The sequence below is a fragment of the Hylobates moloch genome, unplaced genomic scaffold (genome assembly GCF_009828535.3).
Source record: "Hylobates moloch isolate HMO894 unplaced genomic scaffold, HMol_V3 SCAFFOLD_6, whole genome shotgun sequence".
Lineage (NCBI taxonomy): Eukaryota > Metazoa > Chordata > Mammalia > Primates > Hylobatidae > Hylobates > Hylobates moloch.
The window spans coordinates 77,905,617-77,919,853 of record NW_026652281.1 but is presented as its reverse complement, the minus strand read 5'-3'; positions in this window follow the sequence as shown (position 1 = coordinate 77,919,853).

Sequence of the window (14,237 nt, the reverse complement as noted above, 5' to 3'; positions counted from 1 at the left end):
ACTGAGGGCCCTGGAATTATTGGGAAGGAATATTAAGTGATAATGTAAGAACGAGTTGTTTGAAATATATCTTAGAAGTGGAGAAGGGGTAAAGTCACCAGTGTGTAAAGTTCAGGGTGGGAACACCTGGAGTGGGCGGCAGAGGTGGGGGTAAAATCAGGTGGTTGCTCCAGTAAATGACTAGTCACGTGCATGAGCTTGTAAGCCACCCAGAATGATGAAAAGGGAAGACAGGAAGGAAGATTGCGAGCCAGGAGCTAATATGTTCCATCAGTAAAGAAACTCGGGGTGTCTCTGCTTCTACTTTCCCACCTACACACACTTACCACCCCCCTGTATCCCACACACTTCAACCCTGTCAGAAGGCTTCCAGTGGCCACCCCTCAAACCTCTTCCAAGCCTCTCACCCCTCAAAATCTCGCTTTGTGTCACCATAAGATAATTCTCAGATCAGAATGTGTCAGCTGTATTTCCACATGTCTTGCTTTGAGAAGAGATTCTCAAAGCCAGCATGGAACTGGTTTCAGAATCTAGCTTGCACATCCCCAAGTTCTCTCCAACTAAAAATAATAACAACTATTAATTCCTTGAGAAAAATAAGTAACTACGTAAGAAATTCTGCTATTCTCCTCAATATCCACTTAGCTCATTGAGAAGTAGCTGTGTGGTTTGGGTGGAATTGACTCTACCGTCAGGTTAATTATCATAAGGTCATTCCCCTTGAACATGACTGGCTTAGAGTTAGGCAGGCAAACTAAGTTATACCAATCAGAGTGAAGCTCAGGAATTTTTGTTTTTTAAGGGTTGGGGAAAGAGAAGCTCTCTCAGGCTCTTGTAGGGCTCACTCAGATATGAAGGCTAGCCCTGTCTCAACTATGTTCCTACCATGAGGACAAAGTCAGTAGGGCAAGCTAAGAGGGTGACAGCAGTTGAAGAATTATCCTGATAAAAAAAAAAAAAAAAAAACTATGCCTTAAACCTAATGACTGTAGACTTCCTTTGTTTATGAGCCTGTACATTCTGTCCATATTTAATTTAATTTGTTTATGTTTACGGAAAATTGCACCTGAAAGCGCCTTTACTAATTCAAAAATACTTGGCATGTACCCTTCTGTGCCTAAATCAAATACAGCCACAGCCAGAGCATCTTCAAGATAGAAGCTGATATTTAACTAGGGCTGAAGCCTGACCAAAGCACACATAGATAAGCTAATGTTCTGTTCTTACAATGCTTTGGACAAAGTTCTTCTAGTGGGTGTTCTCCAGTAAAAATAACTGAATGCCGAGTGACCTGAGGATTTAATTTGAATTTAGATGCACCTGTTCTCACAAACATCATTCCTCCAACGGAGGCTCTGGGTTTGGTTTCAGGCAAGGAGTAGATATTGTGCAAATACGCTTGCCCTCATCAAAAAGGTTCTTCTCTGCATATACAAGCTTCATCCAACATTTTGTTTTCTTCGGGGCCCTGCTCCTTGAGATTGGAGCTGATTTAAGCTGTTAGATTGTGGAATATAGCTTGCTCTGATGCCCCGAGGGAACTCGGTGGAGAGACTGCTGGCAGCTGATTAGGTCAGAAATGCATCCATATCAAACATGCCTATTGACAATCTAGCTTGAAAGACAAGAGCTTTCCTTGCCCATTAGGCTTGCTCTAGTCAGCCTCATTGCTATGTGCACCTAATGAGAAAAAAGACTCAGAAAGAGTTCATGGAAGAACAACACCTCCCCCTAAACTGGCAACCAAACTCACTGTTGCATAAAGCACCATTTGATTTACCTATGGAGGAAAAAAATGATATTTCAACAGCTGCAGGATCTAGGGAAGGAAACAGCCTAACTCGGCTCTCCTTCTAGAAACCTGGACTTATTAGACGATGAAGAAAGCAGGAATCAGGAATAGAAAGTGAAAATCTCTTGGCCATTGTTTTACTTAATGAAAATTAATTTTAGCTTCTGATTTCCTCAGCTTTGTTTGGCTGCAGGTGTTTTTCTGTTTATTTTAAACTTCAACATGCAAAACAGTCCTTCCTAGTAAGGAAGACAAGGCAGAATATGTCAGGAGTTCCATTTGCAAGACTTTTCTAGAAATGGCATTTTAGATATGTGTCTATTTTACAGATTAGGAGGCTAACGGTATGTAGTTATATAACTTATCCAAAGTTGTAAAGCTAATAAACATTGCAGCTGAAATATAACTGGATCCTATTGAGTAGCAAACTTTTTCCCATGATGGTGGTTCTTAGTCCTACTTTGCATATTAGAATCACCTGGGAACCTTTTTAAAAGAATTCCTGACAAAAGGCCCAAGGTGCCACCCAATTAGTCAGAATATCTTGGAGTGAGGCTTGGAAATTTATATATATATATATATATATATATTTCTTTTTAAATTTTACTTTAAGTTCTGGGATACATATGCAGAATTGTGCAGGTTTGTTACACAGGTACACATGTGCCATGGTGGTTTTCTGCAGCTATTAACCTATCATCTAGGTTTTAAGCCCTGCATGCATTAGGTATTTGTGCTAACGCTTTCCCTTGATATTCTTAAACATCTCCTCATATGGGCTTAAGTTGTTGTTGGGAGTCAAAGATAGGGCTATAGCAGAGATTCTCAAACCCTAAAATGTTTGCCAACCATTTGGGGAATATTCTTAAAATGCAGATTCTGACTCAGTAGACCTGAGGTGGAGCCTGAGATGCTGCATTTCTAGGAAGTTCCCATATGATGTCAACACTGCCAGTTGGGGACCACACTGATTATTAAGACTCTGAGCAGTGTTCCTCAAACTTTGGAATGTATAAGAATCACCCATAATGCTAATAACCAAAAGGGGAACTCAGACTGACTGAAGTAGGGTAGGAACTAAGCTCCTGTATTTATTATGTCGAGTTCTCCAGAACCACTGTTCTATGGCACAAGACACTGGTTCTCAAACTTGGCTTCACATTGGAATCACCTGAGAAGTTTAAAAAGGAGGAAAAAAAAAAAAAAAATCCAAGTCCTGTTTCCAGGTGGTTCTGATTTAATTGATCTGAGTTGAGAGACCAGTCATTTGCAGCTCCCCAGGTAATTTTAATATTCACCTGAGGCCGTGAACTGCTGACATATGCATTGTTCTACAAACTAGCTAAATAATAAGAATAACAGAGTTCTTCGCCATACCCCTGGCATTGTAAGTTTTAATCGATGGGAGAGTAACTTGAGAATCTGTATTTCTTACAAGCACCACAGGTTGTTTTTTTGATCAAATTTAAAAATAAACACCGGGTATAAAACAAAATGATCCTAGGAATGTGTAAAAAATGTTTTCACTTTTCTTTGAGTCCAGTATAAATGTCATCTCTCATTGAATATTGGAAATTTGGATTCCATCATCTAAAACTTGATAGCTAAATTTTGGTTAGTGTTTGGTCTCTGCTACAAACTATAGTTGTTGCTTCTCTCAAGATCCTTGAGACCTGATGTCCATTTATAGAATATGGGCCATCCCATTATTAAGTCCCTGAGAACTTTTTTTATAAATGTATTCTAGGTTAGAGAAGCAGGCTTCTGTTTTTTGCCCTTCCAAAAATGATTCCACCTTCTTCCAGTACCAGCTCTTGTTTTCATTTGAGGATTTTTCTCCTCTTCCCCTTTCTGAACCAGTTAGAGGAACTGGCACATAAGCCATTGTCTTGAACCCTCGTTCAATAATGGCATGTGCATAAGCTGGTGACCCAAACTCAATGAAAAATGAAAGCAAACCAAAGAAACAGAGGGTCTTTTGCTACTGGGAGACAGGTGAGTCCTCTTTTCTCATTGGGAGTGAACCTGATAGCATGGAAAGAGGGGGTGCTGTATTCATCTTGTCTTCTGAGAAAGAGGCTGGATCACTGAGTCTGAGAATTAAACCAACATAATAGCAAAAGTAAAAGACAGAGACAAACCCAATCCTGGTTACATTGCTTAGCCCTGGATCAAGCTGTACCTGAATATATTCCCTATTGCTTTTCTAGTATGTGAGCCAATTTGGATTTTGCACAAGCCAAGTTTGTAGACTTGAATGTCTTTTTCACCTAGAATCAAACGTGACTCCATTGAAATAGATAGTGCTCTGAAGATGACTCAGATATCGCCCCATAAGAATAAGGAAACTAACCTACAACTTAGAAAGAATATACGTAAAACTGGTGTATTCACAGAAAAATGTACTCCCTTTAGTTATTTTTCTCCACTTAGTACGGGATTGGGAGGCAGATAAAAATATGACTACAATGGTAGCTGTCTCACATAATAAGAGACAATTTCCTTTATCCATTATTAATATATATGAAAAATTCAAAACGGTCTCCCTAGAGCTGTGTCTCTTCACCTTATATCATCATCAGACCACTTTGTGGTCATTCAGTGTCTACAAGTACAAGTTTTTTGTAGTTTTTGAAAAATTCATCACAATTTTTGAAAGAATGAAACCAGCATATAACATTATATTAGTTATTTAATAAGAACAAAAATTTTTATTCTCACTAGAGCAGTGGTTCTCAAACGGAGACTTTTTCCTTCAGGGGACATTTAGCAATATCTGGAGACACTTTTTTGGCTGTCACACTGGAGGAGGGACTGCTGCTGTCACCTGGTAGACCAGAATGGCCAAGGGTAATGTTAAGCAGCCTATCTACACAAAAGCCTCCAAACACAGGGCTACTCAGCCTACAATTCTAATGGTGCCAAAGTAGATAAATCCTCAGCTTGAGGTCTGCCTATGTTTGCAATATTTCTTCTGGATTAATCATGGCTGAATTGGCATATGTGAGGTTTAACATGCAAATTTGTTATCACTTTCTACCATACTAGAGAAACCCAGTGCACTATTAAATTAGAGATCACTGGAAACAATACAAAATATACAGTAGCTCTACTGGATAGCAGAGAGATTCACAGGTTATAAGTAGACCTAGAAAGCTATTCAGGAACCAAGGCAAATCAGAAGACGACCTCCTCTCTTTCTTATGCCTTTTGTGCACCATCGTTCATGGTGCTTCTCTTTTCTCCATATCTGCTCCATTCCCCTCTCCTCCTGGTTGGCCATTGTCCTCCATGTCAGGCCAGTTGTTGTGGGTAATGGCTACACCAATTATGCAAGTCACAGAGCCATCCTTAGTTCTCAAGGGTCTCAAGAACAACTCATTAGGTGACATAACTTGGTAACAACGATTCTTTCTATTTGAATAGTTCTTCAAGATCATCGAAATGTGTTCGCAGACATTGTCTCAGCTGGCTTGGGGTGTGAGGAAAAGCCATGTAAGGAAGATAAATGAGTGGCATTAGAGCGAATCTACAGATGAAGAGGCAGAGGCTCAGAGTGTTTAAATTGCTTTTCTGATGTCACACAGACCTTAAGAGGAAAAACCAGGAAGAGGGGTTGGTTTCTGTGACTGCTATTCTCATCCTATCAGAAAAAAAAGTTTTACTTTCTTATTTTGTTTTAAATTACAAATGAATTATGTTCTTATTAATTAATGAAACAATGAAATACATAAAACAATACTTGAAACTCTTTGTTTCTAATTTCTGAAGTGATGATTCTCAATGGGTTTGAAGCTATCGCTCCTCCTGGGGATAATTAAAATGTTTATTTTATTTTAATTTAATGTACTTAGTTTTAATTGACAAATAATACTTGTGTAAATTATATATTTGTGTGGTACAATGGTTACATTGTGTTTAAATTGTGCAATATATTTACATTGTGGAATGATTTAATCAATCTTATTGATAAATTTATCACCTTGCATGCATTTTTTGGGATGAAAACATTTGCCTTGTATATTTCAAAAGTATTAAAACTGTAAAGGCTAGCGACTCACCCACAAAGATATTTCAGTGATCTGGATTAGGCTTTAGGCATCAGTGTTTTTTTTTTTAAATTGCCCAGAAGTGATATAAACAGAGGTTGATCTCGGTGACTTTGGAAAATGGCATTTTGACTGGAAACTGTAAGGTTAAGGACAAAAAGAACTTTATAGAAACATTGAACTTTATTTTATAAATTTGTTTCTCACAGGGGTACCTACAGTTGGTAATTCTGAAAGTATTTTACATCTAATAGAGGGTTAAGCAAGTAAGTAAATAAATGGAGGTTAACAACAGCCAAATTTTTTACTATCAGAGAAGAAATTACAAACAAGCAAGAAGGAAAGGGGAATGAATCCTTGAGTATTGGTTTAGAGTTGAAGACATCAGTATGAACTCATGTTTAATTTAAACCATGAGAGCAACAACAAATATCTATTTCCCCTTCCCTCTGTGTGTGTTTATATGTGTATGTGTGTGTATATATGTGCATGTATGAGTTTATTTATATACACATACATATATATACATATACACATATATGTATTTGTATATATATATACGTATGAATGTATGAAGATATGTTCTTACTAATGAAGCAATGAAATATACTTCATTAGTGCTCTGTGTGTGTGTGTGTGTGTATACAAAGACAGAGAGGTTGAGATTCAACAATAATTCTAGATGTGTGTATACCTGGGTTGTATACACATATTTCCTACCTCTATCCACAGAGAAGTCTCAGAAGCTGTGACACCCCTATAGCAATGAGAATGCCTCTTCCCAGACCTTGGTTTCTAAATATCATTCTCAGAGACATGTCTGAGTCTAAAGCTGGGGCAGGAAATACAAAATATGAGACTAGAGTATATAGTGCCAGAAAGTAAGAGAGTGGTAATAAAGGAAAAAAGGCAAGGGGATGCGAAAGGAACCCCAGAGCCAACTGGAAAGAAACCACAATGCCAAAGACTGGAACAATTTAAGAAACAAAATAAATAATGTAGCATTGGAATATAACCTAAAGTATAAAATAAACATGCACAAGTTTTTGCTGGTAATAAATAAGTGAGAAAAAAGAGCCAAATATTCCTCACAGAAGAATTCCAAATAATAAATGTACGTCTTCCCCTACCTAGGAGTTGCAGTTAAACTCCTCCCCCTAAATGGGGACTGGACTTAGTGGCTCACTTCAAAACTATAGGCTATGGAAAGGGAAAGGAAAAATAGTAACTTTGCAGGTGAGAAACCTGGTAGACACCACCTTAGCCAAGTGATCAAGGTTAGTGTCACCAGTGACTGTTGGTAGCAAATCCCTGATAGAATGTGCTAAAAAGGACAAATGACCTGCTCTTGGTACTTCCCAAAACCCATAACGTCAGTCTAATTATGAATCAACACCAGACAAATTCAACTTGAGGAACATTTGACAAAATACCTGGCCAGTACTCCTCAAAACTTTCTAGGTGAGGAAATTAAGAGAAGGCTGAGAAACTGTCACAGACTGGAGGAGACTAAGAAGACATGATGGCTAAAAGCAGTGTTGTACCGTTAATTGGATTCTTGAACAGAAAAAAGGACAGTAGTGGAAGAAACTAGTAAGATACAAATTAAAGCCTGGAGTTGGTTAATGATAATGTATCAATGCTGGTTCCTTAGTTTTGACAAATATACCATAGGTATGAAGGACATACATGATAATGTATGCTAATCTTGCAAAAATCTTTCCTATAATCTAAAGCTATTTAAAAACAAGAATTTTATTGAAAATATTCAGTTCCCTAGTATTAACCTTTGTGGTAGCTACGAAGGAAATTTTCTAATTTTTATTAGAAATTATTAGAATTATTCTAATATTTAGTCAAGGTTGAGGATCACCTTTCCAACAAGGTCTGAAAAGGTAACTTTTCACACTGTTCTTCATGATTTTATATATACGTATGCAAACACATAAACATAGACTTGCTTTTCAAATCATTAATGTTTGTTTTAAATGTATCATATTACACACAGGACTTTGCAACTTGTCCTTCTCACTTAGCTGCATAATCTCTCCTTATAATGTGTGTATGACACCGTTTTGTTGACCACTGTTTTCTTCATAGACATTGTCTGTCACATTCTGTTTGCAATATGTCCCACTGTCTTGTTCCATCAAACGTATTTGTGATGTCGATTTTAATGCTTTGGGCGTGTGTTCTCATGGATGGTTTTATAATCCCTTCCTGACAAAAGGTGTACCTTCTCTTTGTCTGTTGCAAATCCCTTTCTGCTCCCAACTGAACAATGGCCCATTCTGAAGGGTTGCCCATATTTCTGCTTTTGGATTCCCTCTTTCCCCTTCTCAAGCCCTGAGCTGAAAAACCATTGTTCCCTGTGCACTGAGGTGAAAGGGATTGTGCGTTGCTCAGCAACCTAGGGGCAGTGAGAAGGGAGAATGGGAGAGCCAGCAGAGATGGGTCAGAAACGCACTCACAGGGCAGGGGGAGGGGAAGAGGGGAAGTTGAGGCTGGGCTCAGAGAAGGCACTGGGTGGTCCAGACAGGAGGTCCTAGAAGCACTCTTGTTCCTTTCTTTACTAGGTGGCCAGAGAAATTGTTATGAGATGTAAATGAGATGCTGCTCCTCCCTACTCTCTGCGGCTTGAACTTTTCTCTGCTTTCCATTTTCACTTTGAATGAAATACAACCTTCATACTGTGAGTTCAAGGACGGGTGTTTCCTGCTACTTCTCTGATCACCTCATATGCCTCACTTGCTTTAATCTATTATGGGGTCACTTGTGTCACCAGTCAGCTTGTGGAAGACACTGAGCTCCATCCCACCTCAGTGCCTCCGTCCTTGTGTTTCCTGGAGCACTTGAATGACTGGTACCACCTCTCAATTCTCACCAATGTGGTCATCTGTACAGACAGGCCTTATCTCACCAACCTACCCTAGTATACCTGTTGGTCTCGACCACTGCACTTATTTATTCCCTTCCTAGCACATTTCACAATCCATAAATGCTTCTATTTTTCATGCCTCCTTCACTATGCATGGAAACTCCATGAGAACAGGGACCTGACTATCTGATTCATCTGTGAACCCCTAGTAGTTGTCATATAGCAGACACTCAATAAGTATTTTATTTAATGGGTAAATACATGTGTCAATAACTGTGAAATGTCTCAGACATTTCCTTGTTTACAAACTAGCAAGCCAAACTGCCACAGTTTCATTGACGCTGGTAGAAGATAGAGGCTCCTGAGCCAGAAATAAAGTAGTGTATTAAGCATAGCAATAATCAGGAACAACCCTTCAGCATGTATCATGGTCCCATGAGACTCAGTTTTTACAGGATAATGCAGAGAGGACGAAATGACATCTGCATATGCAGAAGGGTGCATTACTGGAGAAGAACCCTGAGTTTAAGGAATCCAGATCTTTTATAACAAGTGGTAAGCCTACCTACCCATTGCTCCAGAGGGAGACTATCCCTCAGGTTCTTTTTTTCCTGGGATACCTTTTAAGCAATTCTCCATTTCTCTAATTCTCTGACCCCAACTGGGCACCCAACGATTCAATTCATTTCTGACACTATCTGAAGTTAGCCCAAACCCAACAAGTTAAGAGCTCCATCCCACAAGATTATTTACCACTTCCGATGCCAGTTACCAGCCCCATGACCTTTCCTCCTATGTCAGGTTCAATAATTTGCTGAAATGACTCACAGAACTCAGGAAAGCACTTTGCTTGCTATTACCAGTTTATTAAAAATGATACAATTTGGGAACAGCCAAATGGAAGAGAAGCATAAGACAAGGTGTAAGCTCCATGCCCTCTCTGGATACACCACCCTCCAACACCTTGATGTGTTCAACCCAGAAGCTCTCCAAACTCTATTGCTTAGAGGTTTTTATGGAGGTTCCATTATGCAGGAATAATTGATTAAATCATTGGCCACTGGGGGATTGAACTCAATCTCCAGCCCTCTCTCCTCCCCAGAGGTCAGAAGTAGAGCTGGAAGTTCCAACCCTCTAATCATATAGTTTTCTGGCAACCAGTCTCCATCCTGAGGCTATGCAGGTGCCCACCAAGAGTCACTTCAGTAACATAAACTCAGGTTGAAAGGGGCTTGTTTTGAAGAACAAAAGATGCTCCTATGACTCAGGAAATTCCAAGGGTTTTAGAAGCTCTGCATCAGGAACCAAGGATGAAGGTCACATATGTTTTTTATTACACCACACTATCTCTGTTTTTTGAGGTCAGGTCATCTGCTCTCAAGTTAGGCAGAAACGCAAGAGACTCATGAAAAGTTGTCTTCTAGTAGAAGGAAAGGGTATTTCGTTTCAAGGTTTAGGACCAGTCTATACTAAACTATTTCAACAGACCTGACACAATAACAGCAAATCTAAACTGAGTATTTCTAAAATATTCATATAGATCCTGTAGAAGTCCCACAAGAGGAATGGAGGTTGGAGGTAGTAGGCAACCCTCATAGATGCGGACTGGGTGCTTTGTAAGGCACCAGGGCCCCACAAACATGGTCTTGGATTCAAGGTGAAGTTCACGGAAGGTGAGTGGAGAACAGTTTATATAAACTAGAGAAGACCCAAGTGGACATTCGATTCTATGAACTGGACAATCACAGACACATGAAGCTCCATGAGGATGGGAGAGCATTTATCTTGCTCATCCTTGTTTCCCCAGCACCTGGCACTGTGTCTGCGCGAGCATTTATCTTGCTCATCCTTGTTTCCCCAGCACCTGGCACTGTGTCTGCGCATAGAAAGTTCTCATTAAGTATTTGTCAAGTTAAGGGCTGGATAGTAACATTAATGAATACACCAAAGAGTGGGAGATTTTGATTTTGCTTCTAAATTGAACATAGTTTTTATCTTGGTAGGTGAGGGGTCAGTGCAACCTCCGCCTCCCCTTCAAGCAATTCTCCTGCCTCAGCCTCCCAAGTAGCTGGGACTACATGTGCCAGCCACCACCCCCAGCTAATTTTTGTATTTTTAGTAGAGATGGGGTTTCACCATATTGGCCAGGCTGGTCTCGAACTCCTGACCTTGTGATCTGCATGCCTCGGCCTCCCAAAGTGCTGAGATTACAGGTGTGAGCCACCGCGCCTGGCCGACCAAGTGGTTTTTTTTGTTTGTTTTTTCGTTTGTTTGTTTTTCAGTTTTATTACGAAAAAGACAGAGAGATTGAAGTAATAGTAACGTTCAGGTACTGCCATTAAGAACATTAAGTTGGCAATATCTGTTCAAAAACAAAAAATGACCTAAGTAATTCCATTTTTTCTATCTTCCCTAAAGACAAACTTACATATACACTGCACATTATTTACTTTTTTAAAAATTAAATTCAACCTAAATATCTGTCAAGAACAGAGTAGCTAAAATAGAATAGAATATTATACAGGTATAAAATGGAATATTTTTGACTGAAGAAATAGTTACAAGAATGATACAGAATGACATCATTGCTTTAATACACACAGTTATTCTATTTATTTTCATACACATGGGGAATACTTCCCAAGCTGATGGTAATGGCTAATATTGGGTATAAGGAGGAGACAGGGATTAGGTTGATTAAAGAAAACTTTGGCTTTATACAGAAAAACTTTAGTTCTATGGGTGAATGAATATCTGTGCAGTATAGTATAGCAGTTAGATAGATGCATAATCTTCAGTGTCAGGCACCTGAATCTGAATACTGGCTTTGTCATTTACTAGCTATGTGACCTTCGACCCATTGCCTAACCTTGCTATGCTCCACTTTTCTCACCTCTAATACAGCAATAATTATAATACCACTTAATAATCCAATCAGAGGATTTAAAATATCAATGCAGGTAAATGCTTAGAACAGTGTCTAGCACATAGCAAGGCATCAAAAAATGTCAGCTATTATTATTGCTTTGGTTTAGATATGGTTTGTCTTCATGAAAACTCATGTTGAAAGTTGACCTCCAATGTGGTAGTGTTGGGAAATAGGGCCTAGTGGGAGGCATTTGGGACATGAGGGTAGATCCCTCATGAATAGATGAATGCACTCTCTTGGGATGAGTGAGTTATCCCTCTTTCAGGAATAGATCAGTCCCCAAGAGAGCAGACTGTTAAAAGTACTCTGGCTTCCTCAGTTTCTCTCTCTTGCTTCCACTGTGACTATGTGTTCTCTTTGCACATGCTCACTCCCCTTTCTTGTCCACTTTCTGCCAAGAGTGGAAGAAGCATGAGGTTCTCACCAGGTCTAGCTGCACCACCTTGAACTCTCCAGCCTCCAGAATCCTGAGACAAATAAACCTCTTTTCTTTGTAAATGAGCCAGCCTCAGGTATTCTGTTATAGCAACACAATACAAACTAACATAAATACCACGTTTTACTCATGTAATTAAAATTAAGTTAAAATACCATTTAAGAAAGGATGGATGGGAAGCAGAGAGGAAGGTTTATGTTGCTCTTTCCAAAATAAAGAGGCTTTGATCAGGAGGGTGTCTTTACCAAACAAAATGTCCTCTCACATCATCTTGAAACGTCATCCCCTTCCTCTCACAATCTGGGTAATTATCATGGTTGGGAGCTATTCCTTCAGTGTGTATCCAATGAGGATTTGGCAGCCCAAGAGTTCAGAGACAGGGGAATGTCTTTCTTTCTCTCACTCTCTCTTTTTCCTTTTAACATAATCTAAATTTAACAAGCCCATTAAAGTAAATGTTTCAGCAGGCGACACTGAACTGATTATAATATTTAATAAATCCTACTCCCAAATGAGGGCTTTTAAATGCCAGCGAGAAACCAAAGTTGTACATTCATCCCTTTTGTGCCAAGATCTTGTGGGAGTGTTAGACAGGGCACCCCCTTTGTGCTCTATCAAAGAGGGAAATAATTATGATCACCTTTAAAAGTGCCATTTATAGTTCCCAATTCACTTGATATGAATGCTTGAATTCTGGGATCCAGCTTTGTTTGCCACAGCAGAGTAAGATGCCATTCCAATGGAGAGGCAAAATCCTACTGATCCAAGACCCTAAGCCATGGCCAAAGATGTGTGGTTTCTACCTGGCTTCTGTATTGAATTTGTGACATTTAGTGGTTCCCCTGGTTTTGTGTACTTCATTTGCTCAGCTATTCAACAAAAGGGCTCAATAATTTAGGATTTTGCTTTGCTCATCTCCACCTTTGCGATTGCTGTTCTAGAATCACTTCTTTGCTAAATGTCTGGGAGAAGGGAACACTTCCCACAAAAATGGATCCTGTGACTGCACAGCCTTCTGTGTACTGTGTGCATGTATCTTTCTTGTATAGTTATTGAGGTCTAGTTAATACCACTTGCCTACTAGGGTCTGCAAGTGGCAGATCTAATTTATTGCAGTGGCAGGTTGCAGCGGTTTCCTAGTCTGCAGAGTTCTTTCCTAGTATGAGGAAGAGGGGATTCTGCAGGCTGGAAATAAAAATAGTGGGAATGGGAGTCGACCCTGAGGGATCTGGCCTGTCCTAAGAAGCTCTCAGGTTGCCTGTTCATCTCGGAGCACCTGAGGACAGCAGTGCCACTGAGCCTTGGTGTGTCTGGGTCTGTCTCTTCACTACGTCTTTTTTCTGATAATATTCAGTCCTATGAGGTGTGTGTCTCCTCTGTACTTCTGGCATTTCCGTCTCAGAGGCAGCTCTTTGACCGTTCCTTGGGGGCCTGTGTATCTCGGGTGTCTGCGTCTCATTCTGTCACTGTGCATTTCTCTCTCCCTTGCTTTTTTATTTTTGGTCTGAAATTTACTGACCTTTGTGGCTTATGACTTGCGTGGGTGTCTGGAATAGTTGGGGCTTTTAAAGATCCAAAATGTACTGTCAGATATAAGAAGGAAAATCAGCCTCTGAACGTCCTGGCGCATGGTACCAGCCCAAGGCTAACCATCCCTGACAGCCAAACTTCACCCCTCTGGAGGAATCCTCCTTCCCTCCGAGGCCCTGGGCTCAGGGCCTGATGACAGGCACTAAAATGAATTGCCCAAGCCCCAGGATCCCCAGAAGAGGGGAGAGAAAGCCAGAGCGCTGTGCATCATCCGTGTTTTTCTGCCTTGTAGCTGTGAGTTGCTGAGAAAACAGCCCAGGGAAGTTCCTATATCAAAGGGGCTGACGGCCTCACGTCCCTCTGGTTCCCAGGGAAATCATGCTTTGGTTGATCATGGGATTTTCTTGGAATATGAGCCTAGGCATAAATACACAGCAGAAAGGCTGTCCTGGAAGATGTACAGCGTTTTCCTGGGGCTAGCAGCTGAGCAGATCTCTCCTCTCCCCCAACCCCAGCACCCAGCTGCACAGGGAGGAGGCCCAAGGTTCAGCCGGGCTGAGACACAGGTTTGGACTTGTGGCTGTTAAGGCCACATGTTCTCTGACAAGTCATCAGTGCATTCT